Source organism: Rhinoderma darwinii, chromosome 6 (assembly GCF_050947455.1).
Source record: "Rhinoderma darwinii isolate aRhiDar2 chromosome 6, aRhiDar2.hap1, whole genome shotgun sequence".
Lineage (NCBI taxonomy): Eukaryota > Metazoa > Chordata > Amphibia > Anura > Rhinodermatidae > Rhinoderma > Rhinoderma darwinii.
This window is the reverse complement of record NC_134692.1, coordinates 139,508,778-139,531,494: the sequence shown is the minus strand read 5'-3', so window position 1 is coordinate 139,531,494 and position 22,717 is coordinate 139,508,778. Positions and strand designations below refer to the sequence as shown.

Here is a 22,717-nt window from a genome sequence, read left to right as displayed (position 1 = left end):
TTCACTGGTCTGTGAAATACGCGGTGAGGAAGGAGCAGGTTCCGTCGCCCTCCCTCCATCCCTCTCCTGGTCTTTGCGTCCTGTCACTCACAGGCGAAGATGCTGTCTATGGGGGAGACCGCCCCACCGCTCAGTCCGCCGCTCGTAGGGTCTGCTCTGCAGGTAGTTGAGCTTGTCATCATCTGGCTGCTGGTAATTAGCCGAAGAACACGAGTAGTCGCTCGTTAGGGGCTCCTTTTTAAGCGCCGCTTGAAGGGAAGGACAATGGGAATAAAGATGGGGTTGTCAAGCCAACTCCACCGCTAGATGAGTTGGGCTTTTTCTGCTCACGTTCAGGGTCTGAGGCTGGGGGGACGTTGGGCTACGAGGCTGGGCAGGGGCTTCAATGAACCATAGGCAATAATGATGATAATAGAATGTGCGCTGACGGTCGCTGCAAGGCTTTATGTATATTCGCTCGCCTTGCTCCGTCAGCCTCCATCGTGTACGCAGCTCCATCTCCTATTGATTAGGTTGAATCATTTCCCAGGAGAAGATGAGAATATTTTAGTTTTTTTGCATACGATGATCTCGTAAACCTGTGCTCTTGCTTGGTTGCGATCTTATTATTCAACACATAAATAACCTGCCGCTATTGGACCTTCCCTTGTAAAGAGGCGCCAATAATTTGTCCGATACGACCGTCCGTACCAATCGGCATTTATAATGACAATACGACCAGTTTTAAAATTTAAAAGATTAACGATGATTGGAAACATTTTCGGATGGTAGCAGAACAATCGGAAACCTATGGCATTGAGTGTTGGCGTCACAGACCACCTTGTCTAATTGGAGTCCCAAAAATTGCGTAGCCAGTTGTTAACACGATCGGTCAGAGAAGAATGGCGATGCTCTGCCGCTGCTCTGTTGCTCTGAGCCTGCAGAACATCACGGCGGTCAATTACCGTAAAGGGTTTTGAAGCTGAACAGAACGATGATTGACAGGTGCGTTTTGCCAAGGATTGTGGTGCAGACACTGGCGTCCAGTAAGTGCAGCTCTGGGACAGGCTCGGCCTCCCTCCTCCCCGGGAATATCTGCTTGGTGCTGTGCAAAATACAAGAGTTGTTTTGTTTTTTTTAGACCAAAACAGGTTTCCAGTTCCTGCTGGGAGTTGTAGTTTGACATATTTTTGCTTAGCCTATGATAGGTATTGCCCGACTCCAGTTATTAGATAAGAAGATTAAGCCCCCTGCATAAACACTGTTCTAACAAAAAGGTTCAGTTGCCCATAGCAACCAATCAGATTGCTGAGTATATTCCACACTTGCTCTGGAAAAGTAAAAGCTGGAGTCTGATTGGTTGCTATAAGCAACATACACTGACAGCTGGCATCCGGTTACTATAAGCAACACTGACACCTGGAATCTAATTGGTTGCTGTGTGTTACACTGATTTCTGGAATCTGGTTTCTATGAGCAACACTGACAGCTGGAATCTGGTTGCTATGAGTTACAGACAGCTGGAATCTGGTTGCTATGAGTTACACTGACATCTGGAATCTGGTTGCTATGAGTTACACTGACATCTGGAATCTGGTTGCTATGAGCAACACTTACATCTGGAATCTGATTAGCTGCTATGAGCAACACTGACAGCTGGAATCTGGTTACTATAAGCAACACTGATACGTGTAATCTGATTGGTTGCTGTGTGTTACACTGATAGCTGGAATCTGATTAGTTGCTATGAGCAACAGTGACAGCTGAAATCTTAGTGGCTGCTACAAGCAACACTGACAGCCGGAATCTGCTATGAGTTACACTGACAGCTGGAATCTGGTTGCTATGAGCAACACTGACAGCTGGAATCAGATTGGCTGCTATGAGCAACACTGACAGCTGGAATCTGGTTGCTATGAGCAACACTGACAGCTGGACTATGATAGGTATTGCCCGACTCCAGTTATTAGATAAGATTAAGCCCCCTGCATAAACACTGTTCTAACAAAAAGGTTCAGTTGCCCATAGCAACCAATCAGATTACTGAGAGCTGGAGTCTGATTGGTTGCTATAAGCAACATACACTGACAGCTGGCATCCGGTTACTATAAGCAACACTGACACCTGGAATCTAATTGGTTGCTGTGTGTTACACTGATTTCTGGAATCTGGTTTCTATGAGCAACACTGACAGCTGGAATCTGGTTGCTATGAGTTACAGACAGCTGGAATCTGGTTGCTATGAGTTACACTGACATCTGGAATCTGGTTGCTATGAGCAACACTTACATCTGGAATCTGATTAGCTGCTATGAGCAACACTGACAGCTGGAATCTGGTTACTATAAGCAACACTGATACGTGTAATCTGATTGGTTGCTGTGTGTTACACTGATAGCTGGAATCTGATTAGTTGCTATGAGAAACAGTGACAGCTGGAATCTGATTGGTTACAATGAGCAACAGTGACAGCTGAAATCTTAGTGGCTGCTACAAGCAACACTGACAGCCGGAATCTGCTATGAGTTACACTGACAGCTGGAATCTGGTTGCTATGAGCAACACTGACAGCTGGAATCAGATTGGCTGCTATGAGCAACACTGACAGCTGGAATCTGGTTGCTATGAGCAACACTGACAGCTGGACTCAGATTGGCTGCTATGAGCAACACTGACAGCTGGAATCTGGTTGCTATGACCAACACTGACAGCTGGAATCAGATTGGCTGCTATGAGCAACACTGACAGCTGGAATCTGGTTGCTATGAGTTACACTGACAACTGGAATCTGGTTACTATAAGCAACACTGACACCTGTAATCGGATTGGTTGCTATGAGTTACACTGACAGCTGGATTCAGATTGGTTACTGTGAGCAATACTAACAGCTGGAATCTGATTGGTTGATGTGTGTTACACTAATCGCTGGAATCTGGTTGCTATGAGCAACACTGACAGTTGGAATCTGATTGGTTGTTATGAGTTACACTGACCACAAGAGCTGCAATGTTTAGAATTATCAAGTTAACCCTTTATTTCTTAGTTGAACTTGCACCTGCCACATATAAACATATGAGACGGATATAATTACCATTTTCCTCCAATTAAAGTGGATGGTGAAACGCGCCCCAAAAACGGCTAAATTTCCCAAATAAGTTACAATAACTTGGATGGGGCGATAGAAATAATGCTGCAAACGTCTGTAGTTGGGCACGTGTTTTTTAAATATGGCGGTCAAAAGGAGTACAAAAGAAAAGTAACGCCAATATGTCCGATAAAATATAGAATACGGTATATAAAACGTGCTCAAACGCCATTTTCCTCCGCGCTGCTAGTTGAGACATATTAGGCTATATTTACACTTGCCTTGTGGCTTCCGTCTGTACGACCGTGCCACTGGCCCCTGCGGACCCCATTGACTTTTAATGGGGTCTGTTGGGTTCCGTTGTAGTGTCGGTTGCGTTATAGCGACCAGGACTAGCAACGAAGGGTCTAGCACCCTAAATTAATAGAATTAACCCATTCATAGCCATGCCAACAAAGCCACGAGCTTCTTAAAGAAAAATTCTCTGCATTGGGGGGGGGGGTCGCTAAAAGTTGGGGGGTGGGGGCGCGAACGAAGGGTTTAGTTAGGGATTGAAATCAGCAGATCGTGTGTGTGTGAGACATCGGTTATAAAACAGCTTAAGCCCTTTGATTTCATAGCAAAACTATGAGTAAATAACTGGATTATGTTCAGACGTTGGAAATGGGGGATTTATCTTCCCGCACATGAAAAAAAAAAAGATTATAAAAAAAAAGCCTGTAGCAGCCGCCGTTCCCTGCGCAGCGAATTACCTCTGATTTATCCGCACACAACCTGTCAAGCGAATAGACCACGGTCGTAGATTTTTCTTTTATTTTGATAAATTAGGATAAATTAATTATACAAAAAAAAAATGGAGGTTATCCGGTTAGACACAACGGAGGGCGAAGCTTATCGGAGAATTGGCGGGTTGTAAAATTGTTTTTGCGGATGTACCTGTCACAGGCAGGGAGGTAACCGTTGTATCAGCGACGGTTCTGATTTTGTTCTGGGTAGAGTTTTTTACAATTTGACGTGGAGATAGAGAGAGGCGTACGGCGTGACAGCGAGAAGGAGGAGGCGGAGAGGGGACACTCACAGAGGACGGGACAGAAATAAAGAAGGAGGAGAGGCTGTTACAGGAAAGTGACATTGACAACGAGACAAAACCGCAAAGGTGAAAGTGACCTTTACCTATTCAGTGACGCATAAAAAAACAAAGGCATTTCTATAGCATACGGTAAAATTCCTTTAATCCGGCATCTGATTGTCCGGAAATTCCAATAGTCCAGAGCACTGGATCACTACCAAATTTGATGCACTTTGCTTCAGGTTCTCCACTCCTTTCGTACTTTTCTATGACTGTCTGATAATCCAGAAAAATCCAGGTCATGCCAGATTAAAGGAATATTGAATGTATACAATGATATACATCTATTCCAAAAACACCCTTATCTGTATTTGTTTTGTTTACCGCTGGTGGCACAGGGGTTGGGAACAAAAATCTCCATGTGGAAACCATCAGCAAGTGATAATGCACAGATTCTGCTACAAAGAAATGGTCCATTTTCAGATAGGAAGGGAATTTGCGCTGGTTCTATTTCCCCTCTCCTTGCCGTATATATAATATATGGAGCCTTGCAGGCATGCTGGAACTTGTAGTCAATGCTGCAAAAAATTTACCATGACCGTCTTAAAAAAAAAAGCGGCCTTGTTGCCCGTAGCAACCATTCGGTGACTACTTTCCACTTTGTGCTGTTTGGAAAATGAAAGCTGAACTCTGATTTGATTTCTATGGACACGGATTGATACATTCAATACAAGAGACATAAGAAATCTTAGAATCGTATTTTGACCGCGGAGGAGTGGGCGCCGTATTATAAAATATCCAGGTAGCACTTATCTGCTATAAGTACCCCAGCTGCAACATTGTCCTCACAGCATTCCATATTTCAGTGAGATTGATATGTCTCCAGGGGTTTTCTAATGCCTTGTCTAATCCTCAAGGTGTGAACAGGAAGTAACCTTGTCTGCGGGGAAACATGCGTCACACCGGCCAAAATTAGCAACAATGACCCTACAGCAGCGATTCTGAGATTCCAGGATGTGTTCATGGCAGCAAAGTGCTGGGAAAGACTAGTGGGGTTTATGCCCATGAGGAGACCAAGGGGATTTATACATCGTAACGATATGTGGCCCAAAAGGGGATTCATGAAACATAACTACATAACCGAAATGTTGTGTCCTGCGTCACTTCAACTCCGAGAACAGGGGCATAAGGTACAAACTCCATGCAAGTTCTCTATCCTGGAAGAAGCTTATCCTGTGCTCATTGTCACCCCTGCACTCTGTCAAAAAAAGTGGCCTTTATGTACAAGAATATAACTGCTATAATACTGCCCCCTATATACAAGAATATAACTACTATAATACTTCTCCTATATACAAGAATATAACTACTATAATACTGCCCCTATATACAAGAATATAACTACTATAATACTGCCCCCTATATACAAGAATATAACTACTATAATACTGCCCCTATATACAAGAATATAACTACTATAATACTGCTCCCTATATACAAGAATATAACTACTATAATACTGCCCCTATATACAAGAATATAACTACTATAATACTGCTCCCTATATACAAGAATATAACTACTATAATACTGCCCCTATATACAAGAATATAACTACTATAATACTTCTCCTATATACAAGAATATAACTACTATAATACTGCCTCCTATATACAAGAATATAACTACTATAATACTGCCCCTATATACAAGACTATAACTACTATAATACTGCTCCTATATACAAGAATATAACTACTATAATACTGCCTCCTATATACAAGAATATAACTACTATAATACTGCCCCCTATATACAAGAATATAACTACTATAATACTGCTCCTATATACAAGAATATAACTACTATAATACTGCTCCTATATACAAGAATATAATTACTATAATACTGCCCCCTATATACAAGAATGTAACTACTATACTGCCCCTATATACAAGAATATAATTACTATAATACTGCCCCCTATATACAAGAATATAACTACTATAATACTGCTCCTATATACAAGAATATAACTACTATAATACTGCCCCTATATACAAGAATATAATTACTATAATACTGCCCCCTATATACAAGAATATAACTACTATAATACTGCTCCTATATACAAGAATATAACTACTATAATACTGCTCCTATATACAAGAATATAACTACTATAATACTGCTCCTATATACAAGAATATAACTACTATAATACTGACCCTATATACAAGAATATAACTACTATAATACTGCTCCCTATATACAAGAATATATCTACTATAATACTGCTCCTATATACAAGAATATAACTACTATAATACTGCCTCCTATATACAAGAATATAACTACTATAATACTGCCTCCTATATACAAGAATATAACTACTATAATACTGCCCCTATATACAAGAATATAACTATTATAATACTGCCCCTATATACAAGAATATAACTACTATAATACTGCCCCCTATATACAAGAATATAACTACTATAATGCTTCCCCTATATACAAGAATATTACTACTATAATACTGCCCCCTATATACAAGAATATAACTACTATAATACTTCCCCTATATACAAGAATATAACTACTATAATACTGCCCCCTATATACAAGAATATAACTACTATAATACTGCCCCTATGTACAAGAATATAACTACTATAATACTGCCACCTATATACAAGAATAACTACTATAATACTGCTCCCTATGTACAAGAATATAACTACTATAATACTGTCCCCTATATACAAGAATATAACTACTATAATACTGCCCGCTATATACAAGAATATAACTACTATAATACTGCCCCTATATACAAGAATATAACTACTATAATACTGCCCCCTATATACAAGAATATAACTACTATAATACTGCCCCTATATACAAGAATATAACTACTATAATACTGTCCCCTATATACAAGAATATAACTACTATAATACTGCCCCTATATACAAGAATATAACTACTATAATACTGCCCCCTATATACAAGAATATATCTACTATAATACTGTCCCTATATACAAGAATATAACTACTATAATACTGCTCCTATATACAAGAATATAACTACTATAATACTGCCTCCTATATACAAGAATATAACTACTATAATACTGCCTCCTATATACAAGAATATAACTACTATAATACTGCTCCCTATATACAAGAATATAACTACTATAATACTGCCTCCTATATACAAGAATATAACTACTATAATACTGTCCCTATATACAAGAATATAACTACTATAATACTGCCCCCTATATACAAGAATATAACTACTATAATACTGCTCCCTATATACAAGAATATAACTACTATAATACTGCCCCTATATACAAGAATATAACTGCTATAATACTGCCCCCTATATACAAGAATATAACTACTATAATACTGTCCCTATATACAAGAATATAACTACTATAATACTCCCCTATATACAAGAATATAACTATTATAATACTGCCCCCTATATACAAGAATATAACTACGCAATTTGCTGGTCATTGTGTCTAGTTTGGAAGGGGTTAATAATCGCTGCTTGTATGATGGGGTCGCACTTGTATATGTGATCGTGTTGCAGCTCCTGTATTATTGATATATATATTTTTACCAGGATAGACGTTCGGCGGTTACAATGAGGATTTGGTGAGAATCCGGTTACCACCTCAGTCTATGGCAGAGGATACAGGACAGATATGGAGTCGGCTTCCGGGCTGATTACTTGTTTGCTCGCTCGCTCGGTCGCCCTGACTGCACTGATGTTCTCTGACCTCCGCCGCAGCGCGCTCGATCCACGAGAGGAGGAGGCGGTGTTGGAAGCATCTCAGACTCCATCTCTGTCTCTCATGGGCTAATGACTTATAAGCTGTGTGATATTTTTGCAGTCAGGAGCCGTCACACACTCAGATGCTCCTGGAACGTGGCTGGTCGCGTTGAACCCTGGATCTTGTTGGTCGCTTGGAAGACACGTTCCCTGCCCCCCCCCCCCCCCCCCAATCCCTTTATCATTTATGACCGTCTCATGTGGACTGATGCTCTATAATCATCTTTGGCAAATCACCACTCTTCCTGCTCTTGTACAGATATAGCAGTGCTGAGTTTGTCTTTGGGGCTGCATAATTTGTGCCTGATTACAACCGAGTTAAAATAATGAATTAGGTTTACCTGCAGTCCTATGTAAGACCACGGATAACACTTGATGAAATCCGACCCCTTTTCCTGCAGAAATTGGGAGATCATTCTATGTGACTTTCCTCTTATGCTCTGGATCAGATGACTTGCGATGGGACGCCAAAGATGAAAGGATAATGAACGTTTATCTGCAGTCCCATGTAAAACCACAGATACCACATCACGATATTAGGATGCGTTAAGGTGATACAGTCAGTTACTTGCAGTCCTCTGTAATACCACAGATAATACATTATGATATCATAACTAAGATAAAATTAGCAGTTTACCTGCAGTCCTATGTAAAATAGATAACTCATTAGGCCTTTAACAAAAATTATGATAAATTATACGTTTATGTGCAGTTCTATATAAACCACATATATTTCCTAATAATATCATAATTTAGATGAGATAGTAAGATGACTTGCAGTCCCATGTAAAACCACAGATAACATACCATGATGTTAGGATGCATTAAAATGACACAGTCGGCTTACCTGCAGTCCTATGATAAACCACAAATAATAAATTATGATATAAGCTAGACAAAGCTGTTTTCTTCCATGCAGTCCTATGTAAATTAGGTTACGCATTATGCTGTCATAGTAAATAAGAAGTATGCCTGCAGTCCTATGTAAAACCACAAATACATTACGATATCACAATTCGTTAGGGTAACAAATGTCTGCAGCCCTCTGTAAAAAAGATAAGACATTATACTCAATTATAAAAGAAATTACCTGCAGTCCCATGTAAAACCACCGATAATTTCGATTATGATATAACTAAGATAAGGTTGTAAGTTTATCGGCAGACTTATGTAAGGTAGATAACATGATAATTAGGCTTTCACAATAAGTTATAATGATTAATCGGTTTATATGCAGTCCTATGTAAAACCACAGATAATTAATTCTAATTTCATAATTTAGATAAGGTAGTAAGTTTACAATATCACAATTAAGATAAAGTAACACGTTTACCTGCAGTCCCATGTAAAACCGCAGCTAGAACCATTGTGCCAAATAACAATTTCAGCTCTGCTACATCCATGCAACCTCCTCATTCATTGTTGGGATTTTTTTTTGGGGGGGGGGGTCTGCTACAAAGGTTAAATCCCCTCCTGGGGAATGTAATGTAAAATAGGAGCTGGTTTGAGATCAGTGAGGCCCCCCGTCCCCAAAGTGAAATCTCCGTGGGTGGGCAAATCCAGCCCCCGCCAAAGCCCCCCCCCCCCCCCCCCCCGTAACCTCCCCGCGCTCTCTCTCTTGTTTTCCCAAAATCTCACTTTTTAGTTTTTGCAGTAATCAAATCAGATTAGTAGTTAACCCACGACTGCCAAACTGGGCAAATCCAGGCCGAATCTCAAAATGAGACCTGCTGGGAATAAAGAGGAGGGTCCGGGGGGCTCTGTGGGTTATGGCCGATATGAAAGGAAATCACATTAGATGTGTGGGATGTTCCATTTTGTGGGTCTCAAAAAAATGAGCGTTGTAGCGTTATCACAGAATCCCGCAGTCGCAGGAAAGGTCAGAATTAATTGGGAAAGCAGATTCTTTTTTTATTTCGAACTCTTATTTACTGCACTGGAATAGAAATATTAGCGGGGCGCGCAGTCGCTGCAGCGACGTCGTGCAGTAAGACCGTAGGAATAAAAAAAATCCCAGATTCGTCCATTGTTAAACATTCAATGCAGTAATTTCTGTATCTAGGAAAGCTGGGTGACAACCAACATGGCCACCATTACAGTTCACAGGGTTTGTCACTCAGTCCTTAAAGGGGATGTTCATTGTTTGCTGAAGATAAATTGATCACTGGGACTATGAGCGATCAGCTATAATCTTTAGGAAAACCTGGCAGTAAATGTTCAATTCCCCTGCAGCGCCACCACGGGAGAAAAGAAGAATTACAGTTCCCATTCAAATCAATAGGTTGTGTGTCTAATGCATTGGTTTGCTGTGTCCTTAGTGTATTAGATGAGGGTCCTGGAAGCCCCCCACCCCCACCCCAAATTACAAATCGGGTATTTGAGAATGGATTTTCTAAACCAGACAATCCCTTTAATGTGGTTTTCCAGGAATACACATTGCTGGCCTATTTTTCAAGTCAATGGGGCTGAGCTGCAGTGGCAGGCACAGAGTCACGGGCCGCTGGGTCTGGAAAAAACATTGAAGGGGCCACAATGCTCCAGAAAATTCCCATAACCCTTCTTTTTGTAATGGGTGGATGTTCCAGGGGTCGGGCCCCCACCGATCGCAAACCTGGATACTATATTGAAATACTACAGTTCTGATCAAGAGGAGGGAGCAACAGAGAGATGTGGGAGGAGACCGCAGGGACTGTGCATTTCTGTGAAGCCTGGGTGACTCTGTGACCAATCAAAGCTCCATACTGCCAAATATGTCCACTGTAACATCGCTTATTTAACATTGCATCTTAAAATAATTGCAGACCCCCTATTCGATAATTACAATGAGAAACTCCATTTTTTACCCCTTTATTGATTCATGGAGTTATTATAGGAAGGTTAAAAAAATATATACTGTATATACATGATAATGGGACTGAAGCTGACAATAGACACACATATTTTTGATGGTGGATCCCAGTAACAATCTAATGTATATTAGGACTGCCGGAAACCCTCCATGAAACAGGTCAGACGTGTTTTTCCCTGGAGATGTTGGGCACCATGGGTGCCTGCCAGCCAATTACCACCCTCAATTGGAGTTGGGGTTTTCAAAAAATTATGTAAATCAAGCTAAATCATTGTACAACGTAAAGTTCTGCAACTCTCTAATTGACTTTGTGTTTTAATTTCAAACAATTATCAAAATCTCTGCTTCCTGTCAGTGAATGAGAACATTCACCCAGGGGCTGAAAACCTGTACAGACCTGAGGGCCTTTTCACATCTGCGTTCGGGGTTTCCGTTGTCTTTCTCCGTCAGAGGAGCAGAACAATGAAAATACCGGAAGCTCCGATTTCCGTTGACGACAACCGGCGCCTGACGGAATCCATTGGCTTTAGGGTGTATGCGGTTTTACTAATATAAGCGCAGGCCCTGCACCGTGAGTGACCTCTGTTACGTATATAAAGCTTAATCCTTGTATAATATATTTTGTGTTTACATCCCTCACCATTTTCAAGATCTCTGCTTGTTCTAAGTGAATGGGGCATTCATGTTTACGTTTAAATAATCTATATATAAACAGCAGCCAATGTACCCCTTGGGGCTTAACAATTCATGTAGAGCGGCCTGATGTGCGACGGAGGCCCCTATAAAGGGCCTGCAATGCAGATGTGAATAGGCCCTAATTCTTCTCACAGCTGAGGGTTTGTTACAATTGTATCCAGTCTAGACAATCCTTTGTGAAATAAACACATCAGCAGCACAAATCTCTCTCCTGTCCTGAGTTTGCTACAATGTATCCGTGCAGGAAAAATAGATGTATGTCTAGCTCAGAGAGGGTAACAAACCCTCAGCTGTGAGAAGTATTAGGATCTCCGAGTGACAGCTATCTAATTTCTATAGACGGCTTGTATAATAACCGTGGGATTTAATTGCATCTCTGCAATTAAACTTGCGCTGTCTTCTCGCTGCATGTTATTACAGCATATTGTAAATGAGTCTGTCGTACAGGGGCCACGCTGCCGCTTCAGACGTGTCTCTGGTGGCCTTCTGGAGAAGGCCGGGTCTGTCATCATGAGTCATGTGCGAGAAGGGGACAAAGCTACATCTGTTGTGCAGACAGATCTGGCACAGAACGCTCCCCCCTTACCACCCAGCGAATGGAAACCAATCATGTGGCCTGAGCCCACGTGTCCGCACTGATCCTACAGTCCTGGATGTATGGAGGGATCACAGAACAATAGTATACCCCCCCCCCCCCCCCATACACCTTCTCCCCCATTATTTCACCATTAGTCGCCTGGCATTGGATGCACTTATATTGTACATCACTCGACAGAATCTTCCTGCTCAGTAAGTGAGATACTCCGAGAATTTCCCATGAGAGTCATGAAGCTGGAATGTAATAGGGACAGTAGACAGAGTGGTACCGCGTGTAATAAGGCACTTACCGGCGCACGTCATGTCACATCAGAAGGTTGGTGATCAGATCCTTCTCCTGATTCTCTACATTTCTCTAAATCTGTTAGAAGGTTTTAGCTTTAAGTGCATTTCCATTTTAAATCTATTTTAAAGGGGATGTTTACCATTGAGCACCATTTTATAGTTTACCTATAGAAATGATCTACATATTCTGCTGGTGGAGTCACTGTGTACATACATTACATTACTTATCCTGTACTGATCCTGAGTTACATCATGTATTATACTCCAGAGCTGCACTCACTATTCTGCTGGTGGAATCACTGTGTACATACATGACATTACTTATCCTGTACTGATCCTGAGTTACATCCTGTATTATACTCCAGAGCTGCGCTCACTATTCTGCTGGTGGAGTCACTGTGTACATACATTACTGATCCTGAGTTACATCCTGTATTATACTCCAGAGCTGCACTCACTATTCTGCTGGTGTAGTCACTGTGTACACACATTTCATTACTTATCCTGTACTGATCCTGAGTTACATCCTGTATTATACTCCAGAGCTGCACTCACTATTCTGCTGGTGGAGTCACTGTGTACATTCATTACTTATCCTGTACTGATCCTGAGTTACAGCCTGTATTATACTCCAGAGCTGCATTCATAATTTTGCAGGTTTCATAGCTGAAATCTCACATCATCCCCTGCTTGTTCAGTGCTGCACAGAGCTCTGATGATATACTTCCTGGAAAGTCATCTTTACACCATACTCTGTACAGTTGTCTAACATGAAAAACTGTTCCCCTCAGCTAAGCGGTTAAGGGGTTATCTGTCAACAGGCTTGCTGACTGTTACCAATATTATATCGCTTCATATCTAGTTAGGTTTTCCATTGCGGAGTCAGAGGAAGCTGAGTGATCACCCCTACAGGATCTCTAACGGCAGCCATATTCTACATTTGCTTTTCTGGAAATGCTTTTTCATGGTGACCATCCCCTTCAAATATATGAGAGGTTGTCACAGCCCCACCCCTTTATGAGGAATTAAAGGATTAATCCACTTTACCTTTGATAAAACCAATTCTGGAAAAACTGTGTCTTATATTTCGTACAAGCAGATATTGTGACTAGTGATTTCAGGTGCTCGGAGCCTCCACAATTTTCCTGAAATTGCTGTATATTTCCGCCATACTTCCTGTCCGCGATGCCGCTTTAATTCGTTACTGGGAATAGCAGCTACATTTGGGCACATCATCTCGGCTGCTTGTCTAATGATGTGTCGTTTCTAACTGTCCTTGAATCCACAAACTCACACTGTGCCATTGAAGTAAAGCAGTCGGCTATAGAACGCACTGATAAAAAGAGGTTTCATTAAAATGGAATATATGTATGGGGTGGGAGGGAGAGGGGAGAGCCGGATACCTCCAGTTATATACTGTATTCTTTGTTATAGGGAAGTATTAGAGACTTCTGATATAGGTACAGGTAGTGCATGTAGTGCAGGAGGCCCTTCTAGATTGCAGCGTCAGATGCACTGTTCAGGTTCATGAATAGAATGCCAAGCCTACAGTGAAGACTGACACAGATGGAGAAATTTGAGAGAAGTGGCAGGGGTATAGTGTAACTTTAGATAATGCTGATTTGCAAACTATTCAGGGTTGGTGAAAAGTTGGTGACAACCCTTTTGGGCACTGTAATGGCAACTATTACCAGGGGTCACCCAGCATCCATGACGTCACACAAGAAGAAATCAAAGTCGTTTTCAAGTGATTCATTGATTTTTGAAAGCCTAGATCACATAGATGACCTTGGATATCATACAGGACAGCTCTCTGTACTACATACATATATGTACAGAGCAAAGGGGGGGTACTGGACATAGACTGAGTTGCAGGTGACACGCTGCGTAAGTTATGGGGTTAATGCACAGAGTAGTATCCAAGGGAACTGACAGTAATTGGCCCCTATACTGATCCTGCAGCCTTCAGTTAACCCCTACACTGCCCTAGACCATGAGGGATGGTATTATTAACTCTTTCTTTGCACTAGCCCACCAGGGATGTTATCATTAACCCATTCTCTGCACTAGCCCACCAGGGATGTTATCATTAACCCATTCTCTGCACTAGCCCACCAGGGATGTTATCATTAACCCATTCTCTGCACTAGCTGACCAGGGATGTTATCATTAACTCTTTCTCTGCTCTAGCCCACCAGGGATGTTATTATTGACCCTTTCACTGCCCTAGACTACCAGGGATGTTATCATTAACCCCTTCTCTGCACTAGCCCATCAGGGATGTTATCATTAACACTTTCCCTGCTCTAACCCACCAGGGATGATGATATTGACCCCTTCACTGCCCTAGGCCACCAGGGGTGTTATCATTAACCCTTTCCCTGCTCTAGCCCACCAGGGATGGTGTTATTGTCTGTGTCCCCCTGGGCAAAGGCCTACTCTATAAACTTATATATACATGGAGCATTTCCGTCATATCCAAGGGCACTGACCATGAATGACTCCTCTTTAACACTATTTAGGATGAAAACTACCAAAAAGAGAAAAAAAGACAAGGAAAACCACATATGTTGTACAAGTTGTAGGAAGACACCAACAAAGTTGCCTGAAGGTGACTCCGCTGGCTTCTTTTTAGATAATATTCTTTAGGATCTGAGACCTGGAGCATATGCAGCATATATATATTTTACATTATGTGGCATCAGGTCAGAAGAGGGACGTGGAGCTGCACTTATTCTCAGATTGGATTGAATTTATTTTTAATCACAGCGTTCAGTGTATATCTGTAATAGGAAAGTGCTCGGGGCGATCACAAAGGATCCTCTGATCTGGAGTCTCTTTGGTGTCTCCTCTAATCAGAGTAAGTCGCACCTGGTGACAGAGCAGAGGAGTTGTACTTGGGTCCGCCGTCATTTTAATGAGTGGATTCATCTGGGAATTGCTTCTTTCCCCTGCAAATTTTTTAAAAAATAAAAGGGGGTATCAGGATCCTTTAGAGCGGATCTATGCATTTCTTAAAGGGAACCCACACTGATATATTGGGGGAATTGCATAAATAAAAATTTTAGTATACTATTATTTTTGTAATTTGTTTTCCCTCTGAGAATCTGCTGGTGCTGTTTAGGGCAGCCTGTATTCCGCAGACAAAGGCTTCTGCTTTTTAAGGGAACTATTCAGATGATAACATTGTATTATATTATATAGGAGTCATTGGGAGGACTTACAAACATAAGTACTTGACCAATTGTCAGCCTCTAGTTGGAAAAGGGGGTTAGGGACCCCTCTGGGGTCTGGGGACCCCCTGCTGCAGTTGCTGATCTTTGTGGTACACATCATGGAATCCAGCCATATCTAATTTTTATTCCATAGATGTCCTTGGTGAGGAAACCCCTTTAAAGAAACGGTTCTAGGATATGGCTCATTAACACCGAAGATAGGGCATCCCCCAGTAAAAAACAACAAAGCATGCCCCAAAAACTGCCACACTGCCCAGTATTATTATGTTATTAATCCCATTTCCGCTGCACGTAACATCCGGCCAATTCAGCTGTATATTCGTTATATGTTATATCTATTCCTGGGAAAGCTGGGTCACATCCAATATGGCTCCCACAAGGTTGTCACACAGCTTTCCCAGACCGGGGAATTACAAATTTAATTAATTATTACATTCCTTGCTCCTGTATCGCCATATATCTAGGCAGATAAATGTAAATTTCCAACTGGTTAAAATTTTTGGGATTTGTCTCCCAACATTTTTTTTTGTGGGCCGATGCAAATTTTTGAAGAAAAAAATATTTAACAAAAAAATTGTAAATATCAGAACAAGGGGGTAAATTGAGTCTATAGTCAATGTTTTATTGTCGTGATTCAATTTATATTTCCAACTGGTTAAAATTTTTTGAATTTGCCTCCCCCCAAAAAAAATTTTGGGCCCATGCTAATTTAAAAAAAAAAAAAATATGATCAAGGGGTAAATTCGGTCTGTAGTCCAATGTTTTTGTCGTGATCCAATGGCCACGGTGATTCCTGGGTATTATCTAGCCTGGCTGCTCTGCCCATGGTCATCTCCGCACCTTTCTATAGGTGACCTTGGAAGAGTTAATGACTGATAGAATTTCGGATGTTTTATTGATGGAGCCAGGGAATAGAATCTGGATGAGAGCACCAGAAGTCGAGCTGGCTCACCCCCCCCCCCCCCCCCTTCCTCAATCTCTTTCTGCCTCCTGAGGATAGCAAGCAAAGAGCAGATCTCCTTCTCCCCCTGACCCTTCTCGTTGGCATTTCAGTTCCTTGCTTTCTATTCCTGGCACAAACAGGCAGCCACACACTCATCCACAAAAACCCAGCACACGAAAGAGGAAAAGGGGGGGGCACGCCACCTACTCCCCAAACAAAGGCTGCCGTGCCAGCAGCATCTCCGCACATCCAAGCCCCCGACCTGATGTCTCAATAGACACTGTCAATGACCCCCCTCCCGCCTGTACCCCGCGCTCTCCTCCCCACTATGCTGTCTACTCTCACACCCCTCCTACTTCTGCCTCTACATTTTCAGGCTGGATGCTACAGCGGCCGTTCCTAATTACCTCTTATCCCCAGTGGTTTGTGAATAATCACCGCTGAGAAGCATTGAAGGGTTTGCCGCTGCTGAGGAGGATGAAAAATATGAATTGTGCCATTTTTCGCGTCTAAGGACATAACCTGGTCACTGTGCTATAGCGGAGGAGAGAGCGGAAGCTGAGGAGACATCTCAGGTACCTTTCCGTAATGTTCTCTGCTGTGTATTTCTATGCGTTTCGCTTTATTTTGACGCTATAAAGGGGGAGGGGGGTTCTGGACGGGTCAATGTTCCTCATCGTTGACTTTGTAAACGATAGTGGTCAATGGTTGGGATGGTCTTGGACCCTTCTTTCGACCTCATTACTTGGTGACACCAAGGATGACCATGGACATGGAGGTCCTATTCTTCTCGTACTATGGTGGTCATGTGGTTAGGTTTTTCCCATTGAAGTCCTACCATTCGCTTTCACCATGGGCAATGGGTAGTCTATGGGAACTAGGTCTTCATGGTAGGATGTTGTAGTAATACTTGGAGTACAGTGCACGTTCTTCATCCTACGTGACATCAATATACAGATATTAGTATGGATTTCAGTTCTGGCAACAATAGATTAGATTGTAAGCCTTTTTGCCTTCTTTTTGAGGTCCGGTGTTGTGTATGGGGTTTTTTATGGACAAGGTGTAATTGCCAAAAGGCAATCGCTGAGAATGGGCATAGAAGACGATATGGAAAAGGTTATTTGTTCTACATGCATGGAAATTTGAATTAACCTCTTCGGCGCTGGAGCGGTGGTCCATGTAGGGTCATCGGAAACGAGCGTCAGGCACCTGCAGGTGAGGTCGCGTTGCTACGAAACCTACGTATGAGAGCAAATTGCTGCTGGCGCTGAATTGGTCGCAATTTCCGTGGTGGTAATGAGTCTACCGTGACATTGTGCACCCTTCTATAGCCGTACAGATGTGTCCCGGGAGGGGGGGGGTGGGGTGTTCACCCATTTGTATAGGAACCCAATTCTAGATGTGTTTGTTTTTTTACCAGGTCCATTTCACTGCAGTGGTCCCGGACCCAACGCTTGGGGATTAAGTCAAACAATGTACGTCACACACAGAGAAAATCTCTACCCCCCCCCCCCCCCTTCAGCCTTGTCCCTTGCAAGTTATGGCCCGGGAATCGAAGAGTTAAAATTTTGCAAGCCATTAGATGATCGCATCTATCATCGGTGCTCTTCCATTAACTCCTACATGGCCGGTGATAGGCGTTTGATGAATTAGGTGCTCGGGGGAGATGATTAGGAAGGGAAAGGACTGTGCTGTTGCTTTTACGACTTGAGTGACAACATTAAAATAAATTGCACCTGCCTCAATCTCCCCTCAGTCCTCCCAGGGTGATGATATAGGAGCCACTTAACGTGTCACTGGGACATGACATCATTCTCCCTGTGCTCTCCAGCGCGGTCACATGACCTTTCTTTTTGGCCATGGCGTTTACAACTTTTTTTCACAGTCCCCTTTTTTTTTTACCTTAATTGCGCTATTACATTTGCAAAACTATTAAGATTTTAGAAAGGATCTTCGTTTTTTCTTTTATTGCCGACGCATTTTGATGGGCCATTCTTCTCAGAAACGCGTCATCTCCAGTTCAGCATAACACGGATCCGTCACACCGTTTGTTTTTGTTGCCCTGAGCTGCGTATCTTGTTTTTCACTTTAGCCGACAGACACTTCAACATCTGATGCCTTCAAATTAACTTGAAGCTTCAGACCCCTCCTCCCCCCCCCCCCATTTCCCTTTGCAATATCTCGCTCTGATTTCTTACAGTGAACCTATTAAACCTATCCAGTAAAGTAAATGAGTTGTTTATGCTGCAGTGAGAGACCAGAGCTCTGCGCAGAAGGGGTTAAATCCTGATATATACCCCTCCCCCCTTTCCACCCGGTAGTTATATTGCATTTATAGAACAGACATCCATAGCCGTACACAGCCCTTGATCCCGGGGAGATTAGTGTCTCATCTTTCCAGTGCTGACACATGAAGGACTGTAAAGTTTCTATAGATTGTCCAATATCAGCGTTCCCCTCAAAGTCTTGTATCCTAGCAACTGATTATGGTGCCAAAAAGCGTTTGATACAGAATGGACCAACGTCACGTTGGCACACGGGCCATATGTGAGTGCCCGGGGTATTTTTATAGCTCCCTTATTATTGCATGCCCCCTTCATATCTCACCCATGCTTGGTATCCGTGTTGCAGACTTAGGCACCAATCTTGCCACCACAGACATTGGCATAGTCTTCTCTTGGGTACCTTGGTACCTTTTTTATATGCACCTTTCCTTGTTTTTCTTCTATAGCTTTTTCTAGACGAGGCGTCCTACATGATGAGGCCCCATGCAAACCCTATTTCAAGAGATTGCAGTTATATATCCACCATGGTGACCTATAAAATATTCATCAAAATTCCCTGTGATGCAGCAACTCTGGCAGGACCTATACAACTGTTCATCCTGATCTTCCTGCTTCATGAATGTAATGATAGAGCTATACGACTGAAGGAACATCTGTAAAACATACACAGGCAGAGCAGCGAGGGGAAAAAGGGGGTTTAACTCTGCATAACCATGTCGATTTATACCCCACTTCTTCCCTGGACTTCCCCTGCCTGTTGGTCAGCAGATTACAAACTGGAAAGTACTCATAGGCTACAAACTGCTACATAAAGTGATTAATTTTCTGATACAGAGCTCCAAATTCCCTGCATAGCCATAGAGTCAAATAATACAATTCTGTCTGCCTGAAGCTACCACTAGGGGGAGCTTAGGAGAATACTGTATACAATTTCAGTAAGCTCTTTAGCTCCCTCTAGTGGTAACTGCAGGCAGACAGAATTTAATCATTTTACTCTATGCATATATAGGGATTTGGAGCTCAAGGAATTGTCATTTAAGCAATTCCCTCATTCATTCTGGAAAAAGAAGCTACAGACACCTTAAGAAAGAAAGGGCAAACTTACATTTGCACCGTCGGCCCATTGCTTGACAAGCCTTTGTGAAACTACAACTCCCAGCATGCCCTGACAGCCAAAGACTATAGTATTCCCGCCAAATGCTGTCAGAGAATGCTGGGAATTGTAGTTTCACAACAGCTGGAGTGTGAAAAGTTGCTGACCCCTGGCTTGGACCAAGTATTGGCACCCACTAGTATCTGAGCTACACGACTTCAGGATTTGCCACATAATAATTCTATGGGGTCTGCACGGATGATATCGTCCAAAGCAGCTATATCCCGTTAACTGAAAAATCTAAATCATTATCTGCAAAGTGTCAATCACCGACTCTTCGGTAGCAATGGGGTTAATGGATTTGCCCTTTAGACCACCCAGTGTAAATGGCAGCTGGTTAGTCTGTGCATAGTAAGCCAGATTCAGTTCCAGACTTCCTATTTCCAGTGGCCAGGTTGTATTTCTGTCACAGGCGTCTTCCAATGACTTACAGGAATCCCATCATACTTGGCACCATCTGCTTGGCTCTTGAAATTCCTAATTTTTCAATGATGGAACCCCAGTCTTCACTCTGTAAGGTTGGTAGATTCTTTAAAATCGGTTTTCTTAAAGGGTAACTCCAACATGGTCTGAAAAGTGAGATTTGGGGACAGTTACTCTCAATCTATCAGCCACCCAAGTTATTCTGGCTTAGGTTCTGTATTATTGCCAATTTTGGGGAGTGCCTTTTCCTCCCCCAATGAAAGTTGTCACCGTAAGCCCCGCCCCTTTTCAATACTTGTCTTTTCCAGGGGATTTTTCCTCTTCTTAATCTTATCGGATTATATGTCTCTGACATGACAGAAAGGGGGAAATTCTCAGCCACCCGGATGAAATAGACGTCAGCTATGGACCTCTTCTTCAGGGTTAGCTGGGTGACAACCAATATGGCCACCACTACAGTTTCCACAGGGGTTGTCACTCAGCTTTCCTAGAAGCTTGAGTGGCAGCAGGGGATATATCACGGCATCACTAAACAGATGGGCCATTTTGGACCTCAGGCACGCAAGGTGACAAGCCCTGTGAAAGCTTTAACGGCAGCCATATGGGTTGTCAGCCAGCTTTCCCACAAACCGAGATAACAAATAGCTGGATAGAGTTTTCGACTGGAGAGGACGATTTAAGGGATTTAATTGAATGGGATTTTGAGCACACAAAATTTTTTTTTTTTTAGAGGGAAAAGCTCTTTAAAGGCAAGACCTAAGCACTGTATCATGCCGGGTGGACGGGAAGACACTTTGCAGAACGCTGCCAGCACGTAAGTGTTCAGACAAGCAGAATCCTTTTCCTGGCTCTGATTACTCCTGGTGGCCAAGGACATCAGCGAAATGATCCACACATTAATTAAAAATTATTAGATCTTGATTGAGCCGCTCCTGCATCACCTCTGCAAAGAAGAAGAAGGCGACAGAGATGGAAGGAGACTTCTCCCCGCCGGGCTCGCCAAAAAGATGACTGAAAGCAGGAATGGCCGACAACTTCGTAAACCCTGGCCAGTACGATTTACTTATTAGCGGGTAGACTTACGGGGAAAAAAAATCAAAAAGTTTCCATAAAATTCAAAAACTTCCAAAAATATATATGTATATTTATAAGGAGTTGTCTTCTCCTGTGGCCATTTGGGATTACAATTCCTACAACAACACATTACGAGGCGTCTGGTGGATCCTCCACCCTCCTGGCTGCTTGCCCTGACGTTATAACACCGGCGGATGCTTCTTACTGCTGTTCCGGTCATAAAGGCAGAATACTCAGCTCTGCAGAACGTGGCTCTATTAATCCCCAGTCTTACACAGAGCCGCAGATCTGCAGCAAAAAAAAAAAAAAAGGCCTTGTTGTCTGGAGAAGGTCAATCCTGCAAGTTTAGAGGGGCGGGAGGAGCGGGCAGTAGGGGTCTTGAATTGTGTCCTTGCTTTGGATAAAAGGAGAGAGAGAGAGAGTGGCACTGCCCGTGCTGCTGCAAGAGAAAGAGGGTGAGGGATCATTACAATTAAAGGGGAACAGGCAGGAAAGCACCGGCTTGGGTCAATAGGCTTTCTAACTGGGGTACTGACGTTTCCCACAAGGGCTGCAGATTGGAGACTGGCATCAAGTCTGGTAGCCAATTAGTAATGCAGTTATCAAGTAACAGAAGGTCAGGTTTCTCCAGTCTGTTCTTAGTGGCATCAGGACAGGTTCCCAAATTCTAGTGCGGGCATTGGGCGCGAAGATGAACGAATGGCGAAACAGGTTGAGGTCATGATGATACCATAGCCGGTTAGGTGGCAGAACCAGATCTAGCTATGGCATCCCGAGTCCTCAATCTACCTACGATCATGGCAGTATAAAATATGGTTGCATGACCTGTTGGCATCACCTAAAGGGAAACCCTATTGAAATCATTAACGTAAGAGTCCTTTAAACCCTTAAAGGGGTTCTCTGCTTTGGACAATTCCTACTTAAAGGGTCCCATGACAATACGCAGATCACAAAATGTCTCACTGCTGGGACCCCCAGCGATCATCTGTAATTTATGGGGAAACCTGTCTGTAAGTATTCAATTTCCTTGCAGCGCCACCACAGGGGAAATTAGGCATTACACAGTGTCCATTCATATCCATGGATTGTCTGTGTAATGCAGGACCGGACAGGTCCTCCAGAGCGAGAGACGCTATTTGTAACCGCTGTTCAGATAAGATAAGTACCCTGAATAGAAGAC

General features: G+C 42.5%; 1 protein-coding gene across 3 annotated transcripts in view; it reads left to right on the top strand.

Moving 5' to 3' along the window:
- The window catches only part of RAI1 (retinoic acid induced 1), a 104,698-nt gene that overhangs the window by 29,767 nt on the left and 52,214 nt on the right, over positions 1-22,717 (top strand). Inside the window, exon 2 of one of the 3 annotated variants that reach the window (XM_075830653.1) lies at positions 16,979-17,177. The exons of 1 other annotated variant lie outside the window; for it this stretch is intronic. The gene's annotated coding sequence lies outside the window, so the exon portion shown is untranslated. Of the gene's footprint in view, positions 1-12,309; positions 12,331-16,978; positions 17,178-22,717 lie in introns of those variants that run through there. One more of the 3 variants, XM_075830655.1, reaches the window with a different exon arrangement.